This window comes from Tribolium castaneum, chromosome 1 (assembly GCF_031307605.1).
Source record: "Tribolium castaneum strain GA2 chromosome 1, icTriCast1.1, whole genome shotgun sequence".
Lineage (NCBI taxonomy): Eukaryota > Metazoa > Arthropoda > Insecta > Coleoptera > Tenebrionidae > Tribolium > Tribolium castaneum.
The window spans coordinates 9,260,672-9,274,221 of record NC_087394.1 but is presented as its reverse complement, the minus strand read 5'-3'; positions in this window follow the sequence as shown (position 1 = coordinate 9,274,221).

Sequence of the window (13,550 nt, the reverse complement as noted above, 5' to 3'; positions counted from 1 at the left end):
ATTATTTTTTTTAATGCTACAAACGGTAGCCAACGTGGAAGCGATATGGAGGTAGGTGTATTTTATTGCTGTGTCGTATTTATTTATTTCACAAACCAATAATTTCATAAAACTTAATTGCAATTAAAATCTTTACTTGCGGTGTTGAAAAGTGATATTTTGAGTGACACATTTTAAATACAGTAACTAAAAATAAAATCAAACACTCAAATAATTTAGTGCCACGTAATAATTTTGTCTTTCATTTCAATGAATGAAAGTGGCTTGCTCAAAATTTAATGCAAATAAACATTTTTTTTTTTGGTTTCATTATTATTATTATTATTTTTAATGCTACAAACGGTAGCCAACGTGGAAGCGATATGGAGGTAGGTGTATTTTATTGCTGTGTCGTATTTATTTATTTCACAAACCAATAATTTCATAAAACTTAATTGCAATTAAAATCTTTAAATGCGGTGTTGAAAAGTGATATTTTGAATGACACATTTTAAATACAGTAACTAAAAATAAAATGAAACATTTAAACAATTTATTGCCACGTAATAATTTTGTCTTTAATTTCGATGAATGAAAGTGGCTTGCTCAAAATTTAATGCAAATAAACATTTTTTTTGGTTTCATTATTATTATTATTATTTTTAATGCTACAAACGGTAGCCAACGTGGAAGCGATATGGAGGTAGGTGTATTTTATTGCTGTGTCGTATTTATTTATTTCACAAACTAATAATTTCATAAAACTTAATTGCAATTAAAAGCTTTACATGCTGTGTTGAAAAGTGATATTTTGAATGACACATTTTAAATCCAGTAACTAAAAATAAAATCAAACATTCAAACAATTTATTGCCACGTAATAATTTTGTCTTTCATTTCAATGAATGAAAGTGGCTTGCTCAAAATTTAATGCAAATAAACATTTTTTTTTGGTTTCATTATTATTATTATTTATTTTTAATGCTACAAACGGTAGCCAACGTGGAAGCCATATGAAGGTAGGTGCATTTTTTTGCGTTTTATCTTGTAATGTGTTGAATTTAATAGCTTGTGTGCCATATATTATACCATATTGTGTATTCTTTATTCTGTATAATATTTATTAATGTCGCTTGCTGTAACTTTCCTACAAATTAATTTTTTTTGTTGGTTGTGTTTTTAATTTATTTTTTAGGTTTTGCTACAAATGGTAGCAGATGCAGTACAAAGGGTAAGAGTATTTATTTAACGCCAAGTGAAAAGGCTTTGATTTTTGTGTACTATTTTTTCATTTCACAAACCAATAATTCCTTTATTCCTTTCATTTTCAAATAATCATTGTTTACCTCATCCTTACATCCTTTTTTCCTGGCAAGAATGCTCTAAACCTCCACGTGGTTCTTGCCGGACAAATTAGTTATTGACTAATTTGACCAATTAGAGCAATCCTTAAACATTGTTGATTGTTTTTTACAGCCGTAAAATTATGTCGCTTGTTGTAATTTTCATGCAAATAAAGATTTTTTTTATTGGTGTTGTTTTTAATTTTTTTTTAATGCTACAAACGGTAGCCAACGTGGAAGCGATATGGAGGTAGGTGTATTTTATTGCTGTGTCGTATTTATTTATTTCACAAACCAATAATTTCATAAAACTTAATTGCAATTAAAATCTTTACATGCGGTTTTGAAAAGTGATATTTTGAGTGACACATTTTAAATACAGTAACTAAAAATAAAATCAAACATTCAAACAATTTATTGCCACGTAATAATTTTGTCTTTAATATCAATGAATGAAAGTGGCTTGCTCAAAATTTAGTGCAAATAAACATTTTTTTTTGGTTTCATTATTATTATTATTTTTTTTAATGCTACAAACGGTAGCCAACGTGGAAGCGATATGGAGGTAGGTGTATTTTATTGCTGTGTCGTATTTATTTATTTCACAAACCAATAATTTCATAAAACTTAATTGCAATTAAAGTCTTTAAATGCGGTGTTGAAAAGTGATATTTTGAGTGACACATTTTAAATCCAGTAACTAAAAATAAAATCAAACATTCAAACAATTTATTGCCACGTAATAATTTTGTCTTTAATATCAATGAATGAAAGTGGCTTGCTCAAAATTTAGTGCAAATAAATATTTTTTTTTCGTTTCATTATTATTATTATTTTTTTTAATGCTACAAACGGTAGCCAACGTGGAAGCGATATGAAGGTAGGTGTATTTTATTGCTGTGTCGTATTTATTTATTTCACAAACCAAAAATTTCATAAAACTTAATTGCAATTTAAATCTTTAAATGCGGTGTTGAAAAGTGATATTTTGAGTGACACATTTTAAATACAGTAACTAAAAATAAAATCAAACACTCAAATAATTTAGTGCCACGTAATAATTTTGTCTTTCATTTCAATGAATGAAAGTGGCTTGCTCAAAATTTAGTGCAAATAAACATTTTTTTTTTGGTTTCATTATTATTATTATTTTTTTTAATGCTACAAACGGTAGCCAACGTGGAAGCGATATGGAGGTAGGTGTATTTTATTGCTGTGTCGTATTTATTTATTTCACAAACCAATAATTTCATAAAACTTAATTGCAATTAAAGTCTTTAAATGCGGTGTTGAAAAGTGATATTTTGAGTGACACATTTTAAATCCAGTAACTAAAAATAAAATCAAACATTCAAACAATTTATTGCCACGTAATAATTTTGTCTTTAATATCAATGAATGAAAGTGGCTTGCTCAAAATTTAGTGCAAATAAACATTTTTTTTTTGGTTTCATTATTATTATTATTTTTTTTAATGCTACAAACGGTAGCCAACGTGGAAGCGATATGGAGGTAGGTGTATTTTATTGCTGTGTCGTATTTATTTATTTCACAAACCAATAATTTCATAAAACTTAATTGCAATTAAAATCTTTACATGCGGTTTTGAAAAGTGATATTTTGAGTGACACATTTTAAATACAGTAACTAAAAATAAAATCAAACATTCAAACAATTTATTGCCACGTAATAATTTTGTCTTTAATATCAATGAATGAAAGTGGCTTGCTCAAAATTTAGTGCAAATAAACATTTTTTTTTGGTTTCATTATTATTATTATTTTTTTTAATGCTACAAACGGTAGCCAACGTGGAAGCGATATGGAGGTAGGTGTATTTTATTGCTGTGTCGTATTTATTTATTTCACAAACCAATAATTTCATAAAACTTAATTGCAATTAAAGTCTTTAAATGCGGTGTTGAAAAGTGATATTTTGAGTGACACATTTTAAATCCAGTAACTAAAAATAAAATCAAACATTCAAACAATTTATTGCCACGTAATAATTTTGTCTTTAATATCAATGAATGAAAGTGGCTTGCTCAAAATTTAGTGCAAATAAACATTTTTTTTTTGGTTTCATTATTATTATTATTTTTTTTAATGCTACAAACGGTAGCCAACGTGGAAGCGATATGGAGGTAGGTGTATTTTATTGCTGTGTCGTATTTATTTATTTCACAAACCAATAATTTCATAAAACTTAATTGCAATTAAAATCTTTACTTGCGGTGTTGAAAAGTGATATTTTGAGTGACACATTTTAAATACAGTAACTAAAAATAAAATCAAACACTCAAATAATTTAGTGCCACGTAATAATTTTGTCTTTCATTTCAATGAATGAAAGTGGCTTGCTCAAAATTTAATGCAAATAAACATTTTTTTTTTTGGTTTCATTATTATTATTATTATTTTTAATGCTACAAACGGTAGCCAACGTGGAAGCGATATGGAGGTAGGTGTATTTTATTGCTGTGTCGTATTTATTTATTTCACAAACCAATAATTTCATAAAACTTAATTGCAATTAAAATCTTTAAATGCGGTGTTGAAAAGTGATATTTTGAATGACACATTTTAAATACAGTAACTAAAAATAAAATGAAACATTTAAACAATTTATTGCCACGTAATAATTTTGTCTTTAATTTCGATGAATGAAAGTGGCTTGCTCAAAATTTAATGCAAATAAACATTTTTTTTGGTTTCATTATTATTATTATTATTTTTAATGCTACAAACGGTAGCCAACGTGGAAGCGATATGGAGGTAGGTGTATTTTATTGCTGTGTCGTATTTATTTATTTCACAAACTAATAATTTCATAAAACTTAATTGCAATTAAAAGCTTTACATGCTGTGTTGAAAAGTGATATTTTGAATGACACATTTTAAATCCAGTAACTAAAAATAAAATCAAACATTCAAACAATTTATTGCCACGTAATAATTTTGTCTTTCATTTCAATGAATGAAAGTGGCTTGCTCAAAATTTAATGCAAATAAACATTTTTTTTTGGTTTCATTATTATTATTATTTATTTTTAATGCTACAAACGGTAGCCAACGTGGAAGCCATATGAAGGTAGGTGCATTTTTTTGCGTTTTATCTTGTAATGTGTTGAATTTAATAGCTTGTGTGCCATATATTATACCATATTGTGTATTCTTTATTCTGTATAATATTTATTAATGTCGCTTGCTGTAACTTTCCTACAAATTAATTTTTTTTGTTGGTTGTGTTTTTAATTTATTTTTTAGGTTTTGCTACAAATGGTAGCAGATGCAGTACAAAGGGTAAGAGTATTTATTTAACGCCAAGTGAAAAGGCTTTGATTTTTGTGTACTATTTTTTCATTTCACAAACCAATAATTCCTTTATTCCTTTCATTTTCAAATAATCATTGTTTACCTCATCCTTACATCCTTTTTTCCTGGCAAGAATGCTCTAAACCTCCACGTGGTTCTTGCCGGACAAATTAGTTATTGACTAATTTGACCAATTAGAGCAATCCTTAAACATTGTTGATTGTTTTTTACAGCCGTAAAATTATGTCGCTTGTTGTAATTTTCATGCAAATAAAGATTTTTTTTATTGGTGTTGTTTTTAATTTTTTTTTAATGCTACAAACGGTAGCCAACGTGGAAGCGATATGGAGGTAGGTGTATTTTATTGCTGTGTCGTATTTATTTATTTCACAAACCAATAATTTCATAAAACTTAATTGCAATTAAAATCTTTAAATGCGGTGTTGAAAAGTGATATTTTGAGTGACACATTGTAAGTCCAGTAACTAAAAATAAAATCAAACATTCAAACAATTTATTGCCACCTGATAATTTTGTCTTTAATTTCAATGAATGAAAGTGGCTTGCTCAAAATTTAATGCAAATAAACATTTTTTTTTTGGTTTCATTATTATTATTATTATTTTAAATGCTACAAACGGTAGCCAACGTGGAAGCGATATGAAGGTAGGTGTATTTTATTGCTGTGTCGTATTTATTTATTTCACAAACCAAAAATTTCATAAAACTTAATTGCAATTTAAATCTTTAAATGCGGTGTTGAAAAGTGATATTTTGAGTGACACATTTTAAATACAGTAACTAAAAATAAAATCAAACACTCAAATAATTTAGTGCCACGTAATAATTTTGTCTTTCATTTCAATGAATGAAAGTGGCTTGCTCAAAATTTAATGCAAATAAACATTTTTTTTGGTTTCATTATTATTATTATTATTTTAAATGCTACAAACGGTAGCCAACGTGGAAGCGATATGGAGGTAGGTGTATTTTATTGCTGTGTCGTATTTATTTATTTCACAAACCAAAAATTTCATAAAACTTAATTGCAATTTAAATCTTTAAATGCGGTGTTGAAAAGTGATATTTTGAGTGACACATTTTAAATACAGTAACTAAAAATAAAATCAAACACTCAAATAATTTAGTGCCACGTAATAATTTTGTCTTTCATTTCAATGAATGAAAGTGGCTTGCTCAAAATTTAATGCAAATAAACATTTTTTTTTGGTTTCATTATTATTATTATTATTTTTAATGCTACAAACGGTAGCCAACGTGGAAGCGATATGGAGGTAGGTGTATTTTATTGCTGTGTCGTATTTATTTATTTCACAAACCAATAATTTCATAAAACTTAATTGCAATTAAAATCTTTACTTGCGGTGTTGAAAATGATATTTTGAGTGACACATTTTAAATACAGTAACTACAAATAAAATCAAACACTCAAATAATTTAGTGCCACGTAATAATTTTGTCTTTCATTTCAATGAATGAAAGTGGCTTGCTCAAAATTTAATGCAAATAAACATTTTTTTTTGTTTTATTATTATTATTATTATTTTTAATGCTACAAACGGTAGCCAACGTGGAAGTGATATGGAGGTAGGTGTATTTTATTGCTGTGTCGTATTTATTTATTTCACAAACCAATAATTTCATAAAACTTAATTGCAATTAAAATCTTTACTTGCGGTGTTGAAAAGTGATATTTTGAGTGACACATTTTAAATACAGTAACTAAAAATAAAATCAAACACTCAAATAATTTAGTGCCACGTAATAATTTTGTCTTTCATTTCAATGAATGAAAGTGGCTTGCTCAAAATTTAATGCAAATAAACATTTTTTTTTTGGTTTCATTATTATTATTATTTTTTTTAATGCTACAAACGGTAGCCAACGTGGAAGCGATATGGAGGTAGGTGTATTTTATTGCTGTGTCGTATTTATTTATTTCACAAACCAAAAATTTCATAAAACTTAATTGCAATTAAAATCTTTAAATGCGGTGTTGAAAAGTGATATTTTGAGTGACACATTTTAAATACAGTAACTACAAATAAAATCAAACACTCAAATAATTTAGTGCCACGTAATAATTTTGTTTTTCATTTCAATGAATGAAAGTGGCTTGCTCAAAATTTAATGCAAATAAACATTTTTTTTTCGTTTTATTATTATTATTATTATTTTTAATGCTACAAACGGTAGCCAACGTGGAAGCGATATGGAGGTAGGTGTATTTTATTGCTGTGTCGTATTTATTTATTTCACAAACCAATAATTTCATAAAACTTAATTGCAATTAAAATCTTTACTTGCGGTGTTGAAAAGTGATATTTTGAGTGACACATTTTAAATACAGTACATAAAAATAAAATCAAACACTCAAATAATTTAGTGCCACGTAATAATTTTGTCTTTCATTTCAATGAATGAAAGTGGCTTGCTCAAAATTTAATGCAAATAAACATTTTTTTTTTGGTTTTATTATTATTATTTTTAATGCTACAAACGGTAGCCAACGTGGAAGCGATATGGAGGTAGGTGTATTTTATTGCTGTGTCGTATTTATTTATTTCACAAACCAATAATTTCATAAAACTTAATTGCAATTAAAATCTTTAAATGCGGTGTTGAAAAGTGATATTTTGAGTGACACATTTTAAATACAGTAACTACAAATAAAATCAAACACTCAAATAATTTAGTGCCACGTAATAATTTTGTCTTTCATTTCAATGAATGAAAGTGGCTTGCTCAAAATTTAATGCAAATAAACATTTTTTTTTGGTTTTATTATTATTATTTTTAATGCTACAAACGGTAGCCAACGTGGAAGCGATATGGAGGTAGGTGTATTTTATTGCTGTGTCGTATTTATTTATTTCACAAACCAATAATTTCATAAAACTTAATTGCAATTAAAATCTTTACTTGCGGTGTTGAAAAGTGATATTTTGAGTGACACATTTTAAATACAGTACATAAAAATAAAATCAAACACTCAAATAATTCAGTGCCACGTAATAATTTTGTCTTTCATTTCAATGAATGAAAGTGGCTTGCTCAAAATTTAATGCAAATAAACATTTTTTTTTTGGTTTCATTATTATTATTATTATTTTTAATGCTACAAACGGTAGCCAACGTGGAAGCGATATGGAGGTAGGTGTATTTTATTGCTGTGTCGTATTTATTTATTTCACAAACCAAAAATTTCATAAAACTTAATTGCAATTAAAATCTTTAAATGCGGTGTTGAAAAGTAATATTTTGAGTGACACATTTTAAATACAGTAACTAAAAATAAAATCAAACATTCTAACATTTTATTGCCACGTAATAATTTTGTCTTTCATTTCAATGAATGAAAGTGGCTAGCTCAAAATTTAATGCAAATAAACATTTTTTTTTGGTTTCATTATTATTATTATTTATTTTTAATGCTACAAACGGTAGCCAACGTGGAAGCCATATGAAGGTAGGTGCATTTTTTTGCGATTTATCTTGTAATGTGTTGAATTTAATAGCTTGTGTGCCATATATTATACCATATTGTGTATTCTTTATTCTGTATAATATTTATTAAAGTCGCTTGCTGTAACTTTCCTACAAATTAATTTTTTTTGTTGGTTGTGTTTTTAATTTATTTTTTAGGTTTTGCTACAAATGGTAGCAGATGCAGTACAAAGGGTAAGAGTATTTATTTAACGCCAAGTGAAAAGGCTTTGATTTTTGTGTACTATTTTTTCATTTCACAAACCAATAATTCCTTTATTCCTTTCATTTTCAAATAATCATTGTTTACCTCATCCTTACATCCTTTTTTCCTGGCAAGAATGCTCTAAACCTCCACGTGGTTCTTGCCGGACAAATTAGTTATTGACTAATTTGACCAATTAGAGCAATCCTTAAACATTGTTGATTGTTTTTTACAGCCGTAAAATTATGTCGCTTGTTGTAATTTTCATGCAAATAAAGATTTTTTTTATTGGTGTTGTTTTTAATTTTTTTTTAATGCTACAAACGGTAGCCAACGTGGAAGCGATATGGAGGTAGGTGTATTTTATTGCTGTGTCGTATTTATTTATTTCACAAACCAATAATTTCATAAAACTTAATTGCAATTAAAATCTTTACTTGCGGTGTTGAAAAGTGATATTTTGAGTGACACATTTTAAATACAGTAACTAAAAATAAAATCAAACACTCAAATAATTTAGTGCCACGTAATAATTTTGTCTTTCATTTCAATGAATGAAAGTGGCTTGCTCAAAATTTAATGCAAATAAACATTTTTTTTTGGTTTTATTATTATTATTTTTTTTTAATGCTACAAACGGTAGCCAACGTGGAAGCGATATGGAGGTAGGTGTATTTTATTGCTGTGTCGTATTTATTTATTTCACAAACCAATAATTTCATAAAACTTAATTGCAATTTAAATCTTTAAATGCGATGTTGAAAAGTGATATTTTGCGTGACACATTTTAAATACAGTAACTAAAAATAAAATCAAACATTCAAACAATTTATTGCCACGTAATAATTTCGTCTTTCATTTCAATGAATGAAAGTGGCTTGCTCAAAATTTAATGCAAATAAACATTTTTTTTTGGTTTTATTATTATTATTTTTTTTAATGCTACAAACGGTAGCCAACGTGGAAGCGATATGGAGGTAGGTGTATTTTATTGCTGTGTCGTATTTATTTATTTCACAAACCAAAAATTTCATAAAACTTAATTGCAATTAAAATCTTTAAATGCGGTGTTGAAAAGTGATATTTTGAGTGACACATTTTAAATACAGTAACTAAAAATAAAATCAAACACTCAAATAATTTAGTGCCACGTAATAATTTTGTTTTTCATTTCAATGAATGAAAGTGGCTTGCTCAAAATTTAATGCAAATAAACATTTTTTTTTCGTTTTATTATTATTATTATTATTTTTAATGCTACAAACGGTAGCCAACGTGGAAGCGATATGGAGGTAGGTGTATTTTATTGCTGTGTCGTATTTATTTATTTCACAAACCAAAAATTTCATAAAACTTAATTGCAATTAAAATCTTTACTTGCGGTGTTGAAAAGTGATATTTTGAGTGACACATTTTAAATACAGTAACTAAAAATAAAATCAAACACTCAAATAATTTAGTGCCACGTAATAATTTTGTCTTTCATTTCAATGAATGAAAGTGGCTTGCTCAAAATTTAATGCAAATAAACATTTTTTTTTCGTTTTATTATTATTATTATTATTTTTAATGCTACAAACGGTAGCCAACGTGGAAGCGATATGGAGGTAGGTGTATTTTATTGCTGTGTCGTATTTATTTATTTCACAAACCAATAATTTCATAAAACTTAATTGCAATTAAAATCTTTACTTGCGGTGTTGAAAAGTGATATTTTGAGTGACACATTTTAAATACAGTAACTAAAAATAAAATCAAACACTCAAATAATTTAGTGCCACGTAATAATTTTGTCTTTCATTTCAATGAATGAAAGTGGCTTGCTCAAAATTTAATGCAAATAAACATTTTTTTTTTGGTTTCATTATTATTATTATTATTTTTAATGCTACAAACGGTAGCCAACGTGGAAGCGATATGGAGGTAGGTGTATTGTATTGCTGTGTCGTATTTATTTATTTCACAAACCAATAATTTCATAAAACTTAATTGCAATTAAAATCTTTACATGCGGTTTTGAAAAGTGATATTTTGAGTGACACATTTTAAATACAGTAACTAAAAATAAAATCAAACATTCAAACAATTTATTGCCACGTAATAATTTTGTCTTTAATATCAATGAATGAAAGTGGCTTGCTCAAAATTTAGTGCAAATAAACATTATTTTTTGGTTTCATTATTATTATTATTATTTTTTAATGCTACAAACGGTAGCCAACGTGGAAGCCATATGAAGGTAGGTGCATTTTTTTGCGATTTATCTTGTAATGTGTTGAATTTAATAGCTTGTGTGCCATATATTATACCATATTGTGTATTCTTTATTCTGTATAATATTTATTAAAGTCGCTTGCTGTAACTTTCCTACAAATTAATTTTTTTTGTTGGTTGTGTTTTTAATTTATTTTTTAGGTTTTGCTACAAATGGTAGCAGATGCAGTACAAAGGGTAAGAGTATTTATTTAACGCCAAGTGAAAAGGCTTTGATTTTTGTGTACTATTTTTTCATTTCACAAACCAATAATTCCTTTATTCCTTTCATTTTCAAATAATCATTGTTTACCTCATCCTTACATCCTTTTTTCCTGGCAAGAATGCTCTAAACCTCCACGTGGTTCTTGCCGGACAAATTAGTTATTGACTAATTTGACCAATTAGAGCAATCCTTAAACATTGTTGATTGTTTTTTACAGCCGTAAAATTATGTCGCTTGTTGTAATTTTCATGCAAATAAAGATTTTTTTTATTGGTGTTGTTTTTAATTTTTTTTTAATGCTACAAACGGTAGCCAACGTGGAAGCGATATGGAGGTAGGTGTATTTTATTGCTGTGTCGTATTTATTTATTTCACAAACCAATAATTTCATAAAACTTAATTGCAATTAAAATCTTTACTTGCGGTGTTGAAAAGTGATATTTTGAGTGACACATTTTAAATACAGTAACTAAAAATAAAATCAAACACTCAAATAATTTAGTGCCACGTAATAATTTTGTCTTTCATTTCAATGAATGAAAGTGGCTTGCTCAAAATTTAATGCAAATAAACATTTTTTTTTGGTTTTATTATTATTATTTTTTTTAATGCTACAAACGGTAGCCAACGTGGAAGCGATATGGAGGTAGGTGTATTTTATTGCTGTGTCGTATTTATTTATTTCACAAACCAATAATTTCATAAAACTTAATTGCAATTTAAATCTTTAAATGCGGTGTTGAAAAGTGATATTTTGAGTGACACATTTTAAATACAGTAACTAAAAATAAAATCAAACACTCAAATAATTTAGTGCCACGTAATAATTTTGTCTTTCATTTCAATGAATGAAAGTGGCTTGCTCAAAATTTAATGCAAATAAACATATTTTTTTTGGTTTCATTATTATTATTATTATTTTTAATGCTACAAACGGTAGCCAACGTGGAAGCGATATGGAGGTAGGTGTATTTTATTGCTGTGTCGTATTTATTTATTTCACAAACCAATAATTTCATAAAACTTAATTGCAATTAAAATCTTTACATGCGGTTTTGAAAAGTGATATTTTGAGTGACACATTTTAAATACAGTAACTAAAAATAAAATCAAACATTCAAACAATTTATTGCCACGTAATAATTTTGTCTTTAATATCAATGAATGAAAGTGGCTTGCTCAAAATTTAGTGCAAATAAACATTATTTTTTGGTTTCATTATTATTATTATTATTTTTTAATGCTACAAACGGTAGCCAACGTGGAAGCGATATGGAGGTAGGTGTATTTTATTGCTGTGTCGTATTTATTTATTTCACAAACCAATAATTTCATAAAACTTAATTGCAATTAAAGTCTTTAAATGCGGTGTTGAAAAGTGATATTTTGAGTGACACATTTTAAATCCAGTAACTAAAAATAAAATCAAACATTCAAACAATTTATTGCCACGTAATAATTTTGTCTTTAATATCAATGAATGAAAGTGGCTTGCTCAAAATTTAGTGCAAATAAACATTTTTTTTTGGTTTCATTATTATTATTATTTTTTTTAATGCTACAAACGGTAGCCAACGTGGAAGCGATATGGAGGTAGGTGTATTTTATTGCTGTGTCGTATTTATTTATTTCACAAACCAATAATTTCATAAAACTTAATTGCAATTTAAATCTTTACATGCGGTGTTGAAAAGTGATATTTTGAGTGACACATTTTAAATACAGTAACTAAAAATAAAATCAAACACTCAAATAATTTAGTGCCACGTAATAATTTTGTCTTTCATTTCAATGAATGAAAGTGGCTTGCTCAAAATTTAATGCAAATAAACATTTTTTTTTGGTTTTATTATTATTATTATTATTTTTAATGCTACAAACGGTAGCCAACGTGGAAGCGATATGGAGGTAGGTGTATTTTATTGCTGTGTCGTATTTATTTATTTCACAAACCAAAAATTTCATAAAACTTAATTGCAATTAAAATCTTTAAATGCGGTGTTGAAAAGTGATATTTTGAGTGACACATTTTAAATACAGTAACTAAAAATAAAATCAAACACTCAAATAATTTAGTGCCACGTAATAATTTTGTCTTTCATTTCAATGAATGAAAGTGGCTTGCTCAAAATTTAATGCAAATAAACATTTTTTTTTGGTTTTATTATTATTATTATTATTATTATTTTTAATGCTACAAACGGTAGCCAACGTGGAAGCGATATGGAGGTAGGTGTATTTTATTGCTGTGTCGTATTTATTTATTTCACAAACCAAAAATTTCATAAAACTTAATTGCAATTAAAATCTTTAAATGCGGTGTTGAAAAGTGATATTTTGAGTGACACATTTTAAATACAGTAACTAAAAATAAAATCAAACATTCAAACATTTTATTGCCACGTAATAATTTTGTCTTTCATTTCAATGAATGAAAGTGGCTAGCTCAAAATTTAATGCAAATAAACATTTTTTTTTGGTTTCATTATTATTATTATTTATTTTTAATGCTACAAACGGTAGCCAACGTGGAAGCCATATGAAGGTAGGTGCATTTTTTTGCGATTTATCTTGTAATGTGTTGAATTTAATAGCTTGTGTGCCATATATTATACCATATTGTGTATTCTTTATTCTGTATAATATTTATTAAAGTCGCTTGCTGTAACTTTCCTACAAATTAATTTTTTTTGTTGGTTGTGTTTTTAATTTATTTTTTAGGT